Source organism: Bufo gargarizans, chromosome 7, assembly GCF_014858855.1.
Source record: "Bufo gargarizans isolate SCDJY-AF-19 chromosome 7, ASM1485885v1, whole genome shotgun sequence".
In the NCBI taxonomy this organism is placed as follows: Eukaryota; Metazoa; Chordata; class Amphibia; order Anura; family Bufonidae; genus Bufo; species Bufo gargarizans.
The window spans coordinates 42617844-42631516 of record NC_058086.1 but is presented as its reverse complement, the minus strand read 5'-3'; the positions used below and the strand labels follow the sequence as shown (position 1 = coordinate 42631516).

Sequence of the window (13673 nt, the reverse complement as noted above, 5' to 3'; positions counted from 1 at the left end):
GCGGGGCCTAGCTTCTCAGTGCACCGTAGGGCGGGGCCTAGCTTCTCAGTGCACCTAAGCTCCCCAGTGCTGCCCATGCTCCTTGGTGCACTGAAGCCCTTATTTGCAAAAATAATTAAAGTCATAGCTCTCGGTGACTGATTTCCACAGGACAGGTATCCTTTTAACCAGCAGGAACAACCCTACTCTGGGTTAACGGGGTTGATCCTTCTGACAGGTATTCTTTCAAGGACTTAGATTGGAAGGGTCATTTAGTGTCAGTGATAAAGGAAGTAACAGTAATAATACTCCCTCCCTCCCACACACTTGTGGTTGGCGTGCTTGAGTCGGTGCCATCCAAGGACTCTTGTAGCTTTTTTTTATTGCAGTTTTACCTTACGGGATTCTTACCCTGCGATGCAGAACACACACACGCTGTGATGAGGCGGGAAATAATGCGCCGCTGAAGATCGCTCTTCTGTTCTCCGCTGCTGGGAAGAGGTAAAGTGCGTCTCTCTGTTTTCTAACAGCGCGAACAAACTCCAAGGCTTTTTGGCAATCCAGCCTCTCCGCGGCACCGCGCTCGCCCCCTCGCTGATACATTGTATCAAGAGTTGTCGTTTTTGGAACGTGTGCTCCTGACAATCGCTGCGTTACGACAACCGCGCCTCATGTGTGGACATACCCTGTACTGCAAGATATCAGCATACCTGCAGCTAGCGTATATTGCGGCAGATTTACCAGCCATTTAAAGGGACAGTCGCCTAGAACAACTAGGAGGACCGCCCGTATAAAGCCGAGGTCTGATTTGGTCTTCCAGGGAGAGGCTGATTCCAGTGGATAACAAAGCTTAGTCCGCTAGTGTTCAGTCTCCCTGCAGCGCCACCTCAGGGGAAAGGAAGCATTACATGGTTCTCATTTGAATCAATAGACTGCCCCCCAAAAAATGAGCAATCTGCCTGGGTCATCCCACCGATCACTAAACTGGGGGGTCCGGAGCCGTCAGTTCCTACACCATTGATATTCAATGAGTGACCACTGCTCCATTCACACACCTACTTACTGTGATTGAAATGGAGGCGCCCAGGACAATAATCCTAGGTTTTCTGGGGGTCCCTATGGTGGGCCCCTCAGCGACCTTTAGGCCCCATTAAGGGGGTTGTGCCACAATTAAATATTTTATTATATATCAAAACTAGTTACATTCATAATTTACTTTCTGTTACAAAAATGCTCGAATTCTGAGATATTCTCTTTACTTCATTATAATGGCACCACCTGGTATTTAATCTGTACAGCAATGTGCACGTCCGCCTACTGAGCTGGTCGCACATGCGCAGTTCCATCCTTCAACTGCCACCAAATGTTATGACAGTCACAGGGACAGATCTGCAGCAGAAAGGACACAACCGCTGAGTTGGATAGTGAGAGAGCTGCAGCAGAAAGGACATGCCCCCTGAGCTGTGATAGAAAGTAAGCTGCACCCCCCTGAGATGCATAGTGAGAACGTTGCAGCAGAAAGGAAACACCCCCCAGAGTTGGATAGTGAAAAATCTGCAGTAAAAAGGGTATTCACCTGAGCTGTTAAAGGGATAGAGCTGCAGCAGAAAAACACACCCACTGAGCTGTGATAGGGAGAGCAGCAGCAGAAAGGATGTGGATAGGAAAAGACCTGCAGCAGAAAGGACTCACCCCCTGAACTGTGATAGGAAGACAGCAGCAGCAGAAAGAAAGGAGTCACCCCCCTGAGCTGTGATTCCGAGAGAGCTGCAGCAGAAAGGACACACACCCTGAGCTGTGATAGGAAGACAGCTGCAGGAGAAAGGACACACCCCCTGAGCTGTGATAGGAAGACAGCTGCAGGAGAAAGGACACACCCCCTGAGCTGTGATAGGAAGACAGCTGCAGGAGAAAGGACACACCCCCTGAGCTGTGATAGGAAGACAGCTGCAGGAGAAAGGACACACCCCCTGAGCTGTGATAGGAAGACAGCTGCAGGAGAAAGGACACACACCCTGAGCTGTGATAGGAAGACAGCTGCAGGAGAAAGGACACACCCCCTGAGCTGTGATAGGGAGCTGCAGCACAATGGATACACCCCCTGAGAGAGGACACGTCTCCTGAGCTACCAGCCTGAAAAAATTTAGCAGAACAATAGGAACAATGAATGAGGAGACCTCTGGATCCATGTGAGGTGCAGGGCTGGTTCCAGCTTTGTCAGAGATTGTCATGTCCTATAGGATGTCTGATTTTTATTTTCTACATGAATCGTGGAATAACCCTTGTAAGCCACACCCAGGAGCACCCCGAAAGAGGTGTGGCCTAACGTGCCCCCTTTAGCATCGCAATTCTGGTGTAAAATTCGGTCTCAAACTAAACGAATCATTAATTGGTACGAAGTTAGACAGAAGAGTCCCCCCTGCTTCACATTCATCATCCATCTGTAGGACTAGTAAGTCTGCCCCAGGGAGTTATTCTCCATGCAGGTTCCTGGGCAGGTCATTTCTACACAGGCAACTATGGATGCCCTGGTCAGATGGTCCATGCAGGTGAAAATTAGGGGGTAGAGGGGCACACCCACATATTAGGGGGTAGAGGGGCACACCCACATATTAGGGGGTAGAGGGGCACACCCACATATTAGGGGGTAGAGGGGCACACCCACTTCAGGCAAAAGCTGGATTTTTATCTTTAGGCCGGAGTGTTTCCTAAATACCACTCAATAGTCGCACAGGGAGACGGTTTATGTGCGGCATAATTAAAATGACTTCACGGTGGAAGGTATGCATTTATAATACCGCTATATACAATTACAACTGCTGGGAAATTATGAATCCGGATCTTGTCGAACATACGGGTGGCAAAACAGCGTCTTCTGCCGAGTGGCAATAATTAAAACCCTGACAGGAATATACAGCGATGTCGCCATAAAATATACGGCTTATACAGCGTAATTGGCCTTAAACAGACCCATCATTTTTACAGCCTCCGAGGTTTATTTAAATCTTGTACTTTCCAAAATTCATTGTTTCAATGGCAAAATAAAAATCCTCTCCAGCGCTGAAAATCTGAACATAGGTAATAAGAGCGCTCGGTTAATTGCCTTAAGAATCTAGGGCAGATTAATCATAGGGGACCGCGCGTTACGGAGGAGCACTGCAGCGCCATCTGCTGGCCGGATCACCTGCTCTGGTCTGTGCGGCTGTCCTTGTATTGTTTGATTTGTGTGGAAATCACAATGAATACTTTACAAAGTTCTCCTGCAATCTGTATGAGAATTTATTACATAAAGATATTTAAAGGGCAAGCACGTGAAAAAAGCGATTATGAGCGTCCACAAGACACATATACAGTATGAATTCAACGGTCACTGTAGCACTGCAGGAATTGAAAATGCGCTGATATGTGTTCTTGTAGCTAAAGGCAAAACTATTCTTCATTGTCATCAACCATATAATAGATGTACAGAACGAAGGACAGAAAGTCAGCTTCACGTAAAACAGTTGTAGTTATATTCTTGTACATGGGGGGCAGTATTATAGTAGTTATATTCTTGTACATGGGGGGCAGTATTATAGTAGTTATATTCTTGTACATGGGGGGCAGTATTATAGTAGTTATATTCTTGTACATAGGAGCAGTATTATAGTAGTTATATTCTTGTACATGGGGGGCAGTATTATAGTAGTTATATTCTTGTACATAGGAGGCAGTATTATAGTAGTTATATTCTTGTACATGGGGGGCAGTATTATAGTAGTTATATTCTTGTACATAGGAGCAGTATTATAGTAGTTATATTCTTGTACATAGGAGCAGTATTATGGTAGTTATATTCTTGTACATTGGAGCAGTATTATAGTAGTTATATTCTTGTACATAGGAGGCAGTATTATAGTAGTTATATTCCTGTACATAGGAGCAGTATTATAGTAGTTCTATTCTTGTACATAGGAGCAGTATTATAGTAGTTATATTCTTGTATATAGGAGGCAGTATTATAGTAGTTATGTTCTTGTACATAGGAGCAGTATTATAGTAGTTATATTCTTGTATATAGGAGCAGTATTATAGTAGTTATATTCTTGTACATAGGAGCAGTATTATAGTAGTTATATTCTTGTACATAGGAGGCAGTATTATAGTAGTTATATTCCTTTACATAGGATGCAGTATTATAGTAGTTATATTCTTGTACATAGGAGCAGTAATATAGTAGTTATATTCTTGTACATAGGAGCAGTATTATAGCAGTTATATTCTTGTACATAGGAGGTAGTATTATGGCAGTTATATTCTTGTACATAGGAGCAGTATTATAGTAGTTATATTCTTGTACATAGGAGCAGTATTATAGTAGTTATATTCTTGTACATAGGAGCAGTATTATAGTAGTTATATTCTTGCACATAGGAGCAGTATTATAGTAGTTATATTCTTGTACATATGAGTAGTATTATAGTAGTTATATTCTTGTACATAGGAGCAGTATTATAGTAGTTATATTCTAGTACATAGGAGCAGTATTATAGTAGTTATATTCTTGTACATAGGAGCAGTATTATAGTAGTTATATTCTTGTACATAGGAGCAGTATTATAGTAGTTATATTCTTGAACACAGGAGCAGTATTATAGTAGTTATATTCTTGTACATAGGAGCAGTATTATAGTAGTTATATTCTTGAACACAGGAGCAGTATTATAGTAGTTATATTCTTGAACACAGGAGCAGTATTATAGTAGTTATATTCTTGTACATAGGAGCAGTATTATAGTAGTTATATTCTTGAACACAGGAGCAGTATTATAGTAGTTATATTCTTGTACATAGGAGGGAGTATTATAGTAGTTATATTCTTGAACACAGGAGCAGTATTATAGTAGTTATATTCTTGCACAATAGTGGTGTATTTTTTCCTATACAACCCCTGTAATGCATGTTCTGCACCTGTCAGTCCTTCAGCCCATATAATAATCTCGATTTTCCTTCATTAGGGGAGCTGTCAGTCCACATTCCAATTTGTTACATTAACTTTCTCCAGTGCAATTAATTTTATTTTATTTAGACCTTAACAGCTTTGTTAGAGGAACCAGGCGAGGATATGACACAATCTTCTCTCATTACTTGTCCCTTGCTTCATTGGAAATTGGTTTGATAAAGCGCGGAGCCAGCAGGATGAGGCTGGAATACAGAACCTCCAAAGCGAGCGATCGATTCAAATGTGGCCATAATAACGTCCTCGCCCCAACATTGCGAGAACAACACGATCAGACATTAATTAGTTGAGATCAAAAGTGGCAACACCGACCCTCTCCGCTACAGACAAATGACTTTTTGTCTAAAGGACATTAGCAATAAACCGTTGTTTGTGTGCAGGTTATTACCTTTCACTATGTGTTACAGCGTCAGCTTGGGATTTTATTATGTAATCCCGTCGACGTGAAAACGCAGTCTGCTCTGCGGGCAGCCGAGCATAGGGCAGGAGGAGCTGAGCAGACTGATATATAGGGTTGTGGGGAAAGATTCAACAGGACTTGTCATCTATTCTGTTTCAGAGTAAGCACGCCGCCATGTAAGGTAGGTGCTCTGCAGCATAGCATAGAAACGCTTCTTTCTAGTTTTATGCGAATGAGGCACCATGGACGGGATGAATTGTCGCGTCACCAGTAACCCCGGCCAGGCCTCCTTATGTGTGATTGACAAGACTGCGCGTTCAGAGCACCCCATGGAGCGGTAGTACTCTCTGTAGTGCTTTGTGCTGTTACATAGCATGCTTGTAGTGTTCTGTAGTCATCTTTTTTTGCAGTAGTAACCCCTTTAGCAGTTTCTGTAATACTCTCTGTAGCAGTAGTACCCTGTCACTGTAGTACTGTTCTAGCAGTCACTCTCTGTAGTGCTCTCTGTTGCAGTATTGCCAGGGGTGCACCCAGCCTTTCTGCTGCCTAAGGCAAAAACTGAACCCCCCCCCCCTCCCCATGCCAATTTCTTAACCTAACCCTTTCCCTTCAGCCCATGGCCCTTCGGCTGCCCCCATCTGGTGCTGCTTGATTGCCTCACCTGGCCTCATTGGTGGTGCACCCCTGAGTATTACTTTCTGTTGCAGCGCTCTCTTTAGTACACTTTTTGCAGTAGTTCTCTCTGTAGCAGTCTCTGTAGTACTCCTTTTGCAGTCTCTGTAGTACTTTTTTGCAGTCTCTGTAATACTCCCTTAGTCTTTCTGTAGTACTCTTTTTGCAGTAGTTTTCTTTTTGCAGTGTCTGTGCAACAGGCGCCTCCCCCTAGGGCCCTCTATATAACGCGTGTAGGAAATGCAGAGTGGTGTAGTGCGGCCTATCTGTTTCTTTATGTGTCACGATGCTCCTACCTGGATACGGCTGGACCCCAGACTTTGGCTCTGAAGCAATAAATAGGGGGAATTATTGAGGGATAAAATAATAACTTGAGTCTAGAACTTGAGATGAAGTTCAATGGCAGCTTTACTTTGCTTAAACATTCTCTAAAATGGTTTACAGGCTTTGTCTTGATTCCAGCAGGCTTTAGCATTAAACTGGCAGGCAAACTCCACTCTGCTATATCTGTTTCTCTCTGACTCTGCTGTACTGACAGGCTGGCTGTATAACTCAGCTTCTTCTGTATGCTGCACTTCACGTTGTAGTCTGACTCTGGGTTATGCCAAGGAACTTTCCTCCTGGCTCTTGAAGCTTTAAGCTTTGATCTCCATGGCCAGCAGAGCTTAAGGTGCTCTGGCTGGCGTGGGCTCATCCAGCAGAGACATGCCCCTGCACACCCTTCCCCTAGCTGGGGAGCTAAACTGAAGATAACTGGTCCCCACCCTTCCTGCAGGAAGTAGGGCAAGCCCACTTCTCTCCCGGGAAAACGCTCCATTCTCTCTAAGTACAGCTCTGCCATGTTTGCTTCCACCTGCTGGTGAACCAGGTACATTACATGAACACTTACATACTATTATTATAAATGCACAGTGTTGAGGGACCTGGAAATAAATATACAGATGGCATTGGTGTTAGCCGAATAAAGACAGTAGCAGGGTGCAGGAGTGGTAACACCACTCTGGGGTGTTACATCTGTAGTTCTCTTTTTGCAGTCTCTGTAGTACTTTTCTTTTTGCAGTCTCTGTAGTACTCTTTTTGTGGTGCTTTTCTCTGTAGCAGTCTCTGTAGTACTTTTTTTTACAGTCTCTGTAGTACTCTTTTTACAGTCTCTGTAGTACTCTTTTTGCATTCTCTTTAGTACTCTTTTTGCAGTCTCTATAGTACTCTTTATTAGTGGTTTTCTCTGTAGCAGTCTCTGTAGTACTCTTTTTGCAGTAGCTTTCTTTTTGCAGTCTATGTAGTACTCTTTTTGCAGTGGTTTTCTCTGTAGCAGTCTCGGTAGTACTCTTTTTGCAGTAGTTCTCTCTGTAGCAGTCTCTGTAGTACTCTTTTTGCAATCTCTGTAGTACTCTTTTTGCAGTAGCTTTCTTTTTGCAGTCTTTGTAGTACTCTTTTTGCAGTCTCTGTAGTACTCTTTTTTTAGTGTTTTTTTCTGTAGCAGTCTCTGTAGTACTCTTTTTGCAGTCTCTGAAGTACTCTTTTTGCAGTAGTTCTCTCTGTAGCAGTCTCTGTAGTACTCTTTTTGCAGTCTCTGAAGTACTCTTTTTGCAGTAGTTTTCTCTGTAGCAGTCTCTGTAGTACTCTTTTTGCAATTTCTGTAGTATTTTTTTTGCAGTAGCTTTATTTTTGCAATCTCTGTAGTACTCTTTTTGCAGTAGCTTTCTCTTTGCAGTAGTTTTCTCTGTAGCAGTCTCTGTAGTACTCTTTTTGCATTCTCTGTAGTACTCTTTTTTTAGTGGTTTTCTCTGTAGCAGTCTCTGTAGTACTCTTTTTGCAGTAGTTCTCTCTGTAGCAGTCTCGGTAGTACTCTTTTTTAGTGTTTTTCTCTGTAGCAGTCTCTGTAGTACTCTTTTTGCAGTAGTTCTCTCTGTAGCAGTCTCGGTAGTACTCTTTTTGCAGTAGTTCTCTCTGTAGCAGTCTCGGTAGTACTCTTTTTGCAGTCTCTGTAGTACTCTTTTTTTTTTGGTTTTCTCTGTAGCAGTCTCGGTAGTACTCTTTTTGCAGTCTCTGTAGTACTCTTTTTTTAGTGTTTTTCTCTGTAGCAGTCTCTGTAGTACTCTTTTTGCAGTAGTTCTCTCTGTAGCAGTCTCTGTAGTACTCTTTTTGCAGTAGTTCTCTCTGTAGCAGTCTCTTTAGTACTCTTTTTGCAGTAGTTCTCTCTGTAGCAGTCTCAGTAGTACTCTTTTTGCAGTCTATGTAGTACTCTTTTTGCAGTAGTTCTCTCTGTAGCAGTCTCGGTAGTGCTCTTTTTGCAGTCTCGGTAGTACTCTTTTTGCAGTAGTTCTCTCTGTAGCAGTCTCTGTAGTACTCTTTTTGCAGTAGTTCTCTCTGTAGCAGTCTCGGTAGTACTCTTTTTGCAGTCTATGTAGTACTCTTTTTGCAGTAGTTCTCTCTGTAGCAGTCTCGGTAGTTCTCTTTTTGCAGTCTATGTAGTACTCTTTTTGCAGTAGTTCTCTCTGTAGCAGTCTCGGTAGTACTCTTTTTGCAGTCTATGTAGTACTCTTTTTGCAGTAGTTCTCTCTGTAGCAGTCTCGGTAGTACTCTTTTTGCAGTAGTTCTCTCTGTAGCAGTCTCGGTAGTACTCTTTTTGCAGTAGTTCTCTCTGTAGCAGTCTCGGTAGTACTCTTTTTGCAGTAGTTCTCTCTGTAGCAGTCTCAGTAGTACTCTTTTTGCAGTCTATGTAGTACTCTTTTTGCAGTAGTTCTCTCTGTAGCAGTCTCGGTAGTACTCTTTTTGCAGTCTATGTAGTACTCTTTTTGCAGTAGTTCTCTCTGTAGCAGTCTCGGTAGTACTCTTTTTGCAGTAGTTCTCTCTGTAGCAGTCTCGGTAGTACTCTTTTTGCAGTAGTTCTCTCTGTAGCAGTCTCGGTAGTACTCTTTTTGCAGTAGTTCTCTCTGTAGCAGTCTCAGTAGTACTCTTTTTGCAGTCTATGTAGTACTCTTTTTGCAGTAGTTCTCTCTGTAGCAGTCTCGGTAGTACTCTTTTTGCAGTCTATGTAGAACTCTTTTTGCAGTAGTTCTCTCTGTAGCAGTCTCGGTAGTACTCTTTTTGCAGTCTATGTAGAACTCTTTTTGCAGTAGTTCTCTCTGTAGCAGTCTCTGAAGTACTCTTTTTGCAGTAGTTCTCTCCGTAGCAGTCTCTGTAGTACTCTTTTTGCAATCTCTGTAGTACTCTTTTTGCAGTAGCTTTCTTTTTGCAGTCTCTGTTTGCAGTAGTTCTCTCTGCAGCAGTCTCGGTAGTACTCTTTTTGCAGTCTATGTAGAACTCTTTTTGCAGTAGTTCTCTCTGTAGCAGTCTCGGTAGTACTCTTTTTGCAGTAGTTCTCTCTGTAGCAGTCTCGGTAGTACTCTTTTTGCAGTAGTTCTCTCTGTAGCAGTCTCTGAAGTACTCTTTTTGCAGTAGTTCTCTCCGTAGCAGTCTCTGTAGTACTCTTTTTGCAATCTCTGTAGTACTCTTTTTGCAGTAGCTTTCTTTTTGCAGTCTCTGAAGTACTCTTTTTGCAGTAGTTCTCTCTGCAGCAGTCTCGGTAGTACTCTTTTTGCAGTAGTTCTCTCTGTAGCAGTCTCGGTAGTACTCTTTTTGCAGTAGTTCTCTCTGTAGCAGTCTCGGTAGTACTCTTTTTGCAGTAGTTCTCTCTGCAGCAGTCTCGGTAGTACTCTTTTTGCAGTAGTTCTCTCTGTAGCAGTCTCGGTAGTACTCTTTTTGCAGTAGTTCTCTCTGCAGCAGTCTCGGTAGTACTCTTTTTGCAGTAGTTCTCTCTGTAGCAGTCTCGGTAGTACTCTCTGATTCTCTAGCACTTTCTGTGGAGCTCTCTGTTGCAGTAATATTTTGACCACCCCCAGGGCCGGTGCTACCATAAGGCAGACCAAGCGGCCGCCTTAGGGCGCACCCTGGGGGAGGGCGGAAAAATGTGACATGGAGGGGGAGAAATGTGACATGGGGGTCTGATGGCTGACATTCGGGGCTGATGGCTGGGGGATGATGTCTGACATGGGGTTCTGATCTGAGGTCTGATTAACATTGGGGGTCTGATTGCTGGTCTGACCTGAGGTGTAATGGAAAATATTTTTTTCTTATTATCCTCCTCTAAGGGGGGGGGGGGGGCGCCAAAATGTAGCTTCGCTTGTGTTGGCAAAAATCCTTGCACCGGCCCTGACCACCCCCACATTTACCGGTAAGACATGCAGCCCTGGGTCATAGATCCTCCATCGTCCTGGGCCACACCACCGATCCTCTATGTTGTGCCTTCCATTATTATTTCTATCAGAAGTTACAAATGAATTGCCAGCAGTCTGCCATGAAGGTCCGGCCGGGTGTTACCAGTTGGGGGGGGGGGGGGGGGGGCTGCACACCGGGAGCACTGATTGAATGTATCCATACAGAAAATACAATAAACAAGTGTGTGCCTCCAATGTGGCTGCCCTCAGAGAAATGAATACGTATCTGCGACATGTAAAAAAAAAAAAAGGGAAAGAACATGTTAATTCTCTTCTGCAGCCTGAAATCTAATGAAATGCAACAAAAATGAAATATATGACCCTTTAAGATCATTATTGGCACCATCGGGTCCAATACCCCTTTAAATGGTGGATGGCAGGAGACCCTGCTCCTAGTCAGAGCTCAGGTAGAGAATATAAAGGAGCGTTATCTAAAATGAGCATAGCACAGAGGGAAACTAATAATAGGGCATATCGATCACTGTAATGGCGCTGTCATATTGAAGAGCGTCGCCTGATGATAGGTCTGCTTTAAATGGAGAGAGGCCTATCACAGTATGATCTCCGCCGCTGCTGGGATGGGTTGCACCTCTAATCTGTCAGTTCCACAACAATGAATCAATGCAGCAATTCTTCATGAATGCAGCGCCGGCTGCAGCCATCTAAAACCACCATTCTTCTCTAGTCACACATCAAGCAGATCTCTAAAGGAGACCCTAATCATGGCCCTTGTCAATCTAACATTTGAAATTACATATCGTCCTAATAGAGAAGCTATCAGGAATAAGAGAGAGGCGCAAACCAGATATCCCATCATGCATCTGGACTGCGTAGCTATTAGGCTTGTCCAGGGCTACACCACGACATGTGTCGCGCGACAATTTTAATAATGATAGTCTATGGTGTCGCACTGGGACATGCTGCGACTGCGACACGACAGCAGCAAAAAATCCATCCAAGAATGTTGGGTCATTGTTAGGCTAGGGCTACACGACGACATGTGTCGCGCGACATTTTGTTGCACCAATGTCGCGTGACAAATTTTATAATGATAGTCCCTGGTGACGCACTGCATGTGACATGCTGCAACTGCGACACCACAGTAGCAAAAATCCATCCAAGACTGATTTTTCTGTGACTGTCGCGTCGCAGTCGCAGCATGTGGCAGTGCGACACCATGGACTATCATTATCAAAATTGTCATGCGACACATGTTGCAGTGTAGTTGTGCCTTATGTGTCGCGTGACTTATTGTCGTCGTGTAGCCCTAGCCTTACATGGTCTCTGTTCAGGCGGGGACATCAGCAGTTCATATCTTGGCAAAATTCCTCAGATTTCTACAGTTTATCTACTGATCTTTCTAGCCTTCTTGGGTTCTTGTCTTACACTCCAGTCACACCCAGAGCTGCACTCAGAATTCAGGTTTCCTTTTACTTTAAAGGGCATCTGTCAGCAGTTTTGTAGCTATGACACTGGCTGACCTGTTACATGTGCGCTTGGCAGCTGAAGGCATCTGTGTTGGTCCCCTGTTCATATGTGCCCGAATGGCTGAGAAAAATGATGTTTCAATATATGCAAATGAGCTTCTAGGAGCAACGGGGGCGTTGCCATTACACTTCGAGGCTCAGCTCTCTCTGCAACTGCCGCACCCTCTGCACTTTGATTGACACGACCAGGTGTGATGACATTTTTCACTGCCTGGTCCTGTCAATCAGAGTGCAGAGGGTGCGGCATTTGCAGAGAGAGCAGAGCCTCTCGGTGTAACGGCAACGCCCCCATTGCTCTTAGAGGCTCATTTGCATATATTAAAACATCTTTTTTTCTCAGCAATGTGGGCACATATGAACATGGGACCAACACAGATGCCTTCAGCTGCCAAGTGCACATGTAACAGGTCAGCCAGTGTCATAGGTACAAAACTGCTGACAGATGCACTTTAAGGGTGTAGTCCGTTATTGGAGCTCAGCTGGCAGTTACATGAAGGTACTTCTAGATATCTTGTTAGGATAAGTGTAAAGTTGTGCAAATATAAACTGCAGCATGACAAATATTGATGGCTGCTGCACAGCATGCGGCTCTACGGCTGTTGTGGGACTACAAGTCCCAGCATTCAATGAAAACTGAAGACTGACTACTCAGTCTGGTGAGGGGATCAATCTGACATGAAATGGGTTGTCAGCTTTTCTCTAGAAGTTGATGTCACCTGTGGAGGGACCTGGCAGCAATTTCCTTGCAGCGCCACCGCAGGCAAAACTAAGCATTGCACAGTTCTCATTGAAATCAATGGGGAGTCCATATAATGCCCAGACTTGTCAGGTCCTTGTAGCCAGACTGACTCAGATTTGCAGTCCTATGTAAAAGCAGAATCAGCTTATCGCCATAAACTAAATGACAATCTCAGCACCGCTACATCTGCCGCGCCCGCCGCCGCCGCCGCTATATACAATGTAACACAATAAAAGGATGGCCTCGTGTTTAACATGGATTTATTTTGCCCGGCTTTGTTTCATTTCCGTGGCGGCAGAATCCTCGCCATGTCGGAGCTGTAAAGTTGATGTATGGAGGCGCGGTAAAACTTTGCTGTAACAAGATCCTCTCCTCTCCGCACATTAAATAGCGGCATCTCCGGGGCAGTAAACATGTCAGTGGGCAGTAATTTAAAAAGCCTTTACGTAGATTGTTATTATTTGTGGAAGCCGCGATGCAAACACAGACGGCAATAATCCGCATAAAGCTATACATTATCTGCGGCTGAGTGATGCCCAAATAATGCGGGAGTGGGATTTACACCCGCTAAATGATGACAGCAGCGGAGGCGGTGGTGGCGGGAGAAAAGTCCTACGTATAACTCCAGGACAATAGATCAAACCGGTGGCGAAAAACAAAGTGCACCCCTCTCCCCGGAGGACCCGACACGTCCATGCTTTACACCTACAGCCCATTCATTTTATTGGTCACCATGTAATACTTTGCTTGTCCTGCGGTGGCGCTGCAGGAAACTTGAGCCAGATTGTGTTGCAGATTACGCCTGATTGCTGAGGGTCTTCGCAGTGGGACACCCTATGATCATTTTCTTAATTTTATTTATCAAACTGGCTTAAAGTAGGACTGGCTTAGTCGCCCATAGCAACCAATCAGATTCCACCTTTCATTTTTGACATCTCCTTTGGTGGAATCTGATTGGTTGCTATGGGCAACTAGGCCAGTCCTACTTTACACCTGTTTGATAAATGACCCCCCCCCCCCCCCTATGTGTCCCCCTGGTAGTGGACGATAAGCACCGCGTAGTCACCCCCTGCTTTATCTGTTCCCCTACTTCTAGCTCAGTTATCAAATGTATGTAAAAGAAAGTAAAGGGCAGATG

General features: G+C 44.2%; 1 protein-coding gene across 1 annotated transcript in view; it reads left to right on the top strand.

Annotated features, from left to right (window-relative positions):
* Nucleotides 1-384: 384 nt before the first annotated feature.
* LRRC7 (leucine rich repeat containing 7) overlaps nucleotides 385-13673 on the top strand; it is a 121929-nt gene continuing 108640 nt past the window's right edge. The window contains exon 1 of the mRNA XM_044302374.1: nucleotides 385-480. The gene's annotated coding sequence lies outside the window, so the exon portion shown is untranslated. The remainder of the gene's footprint in view (nucleotides 481-13673) is intronic.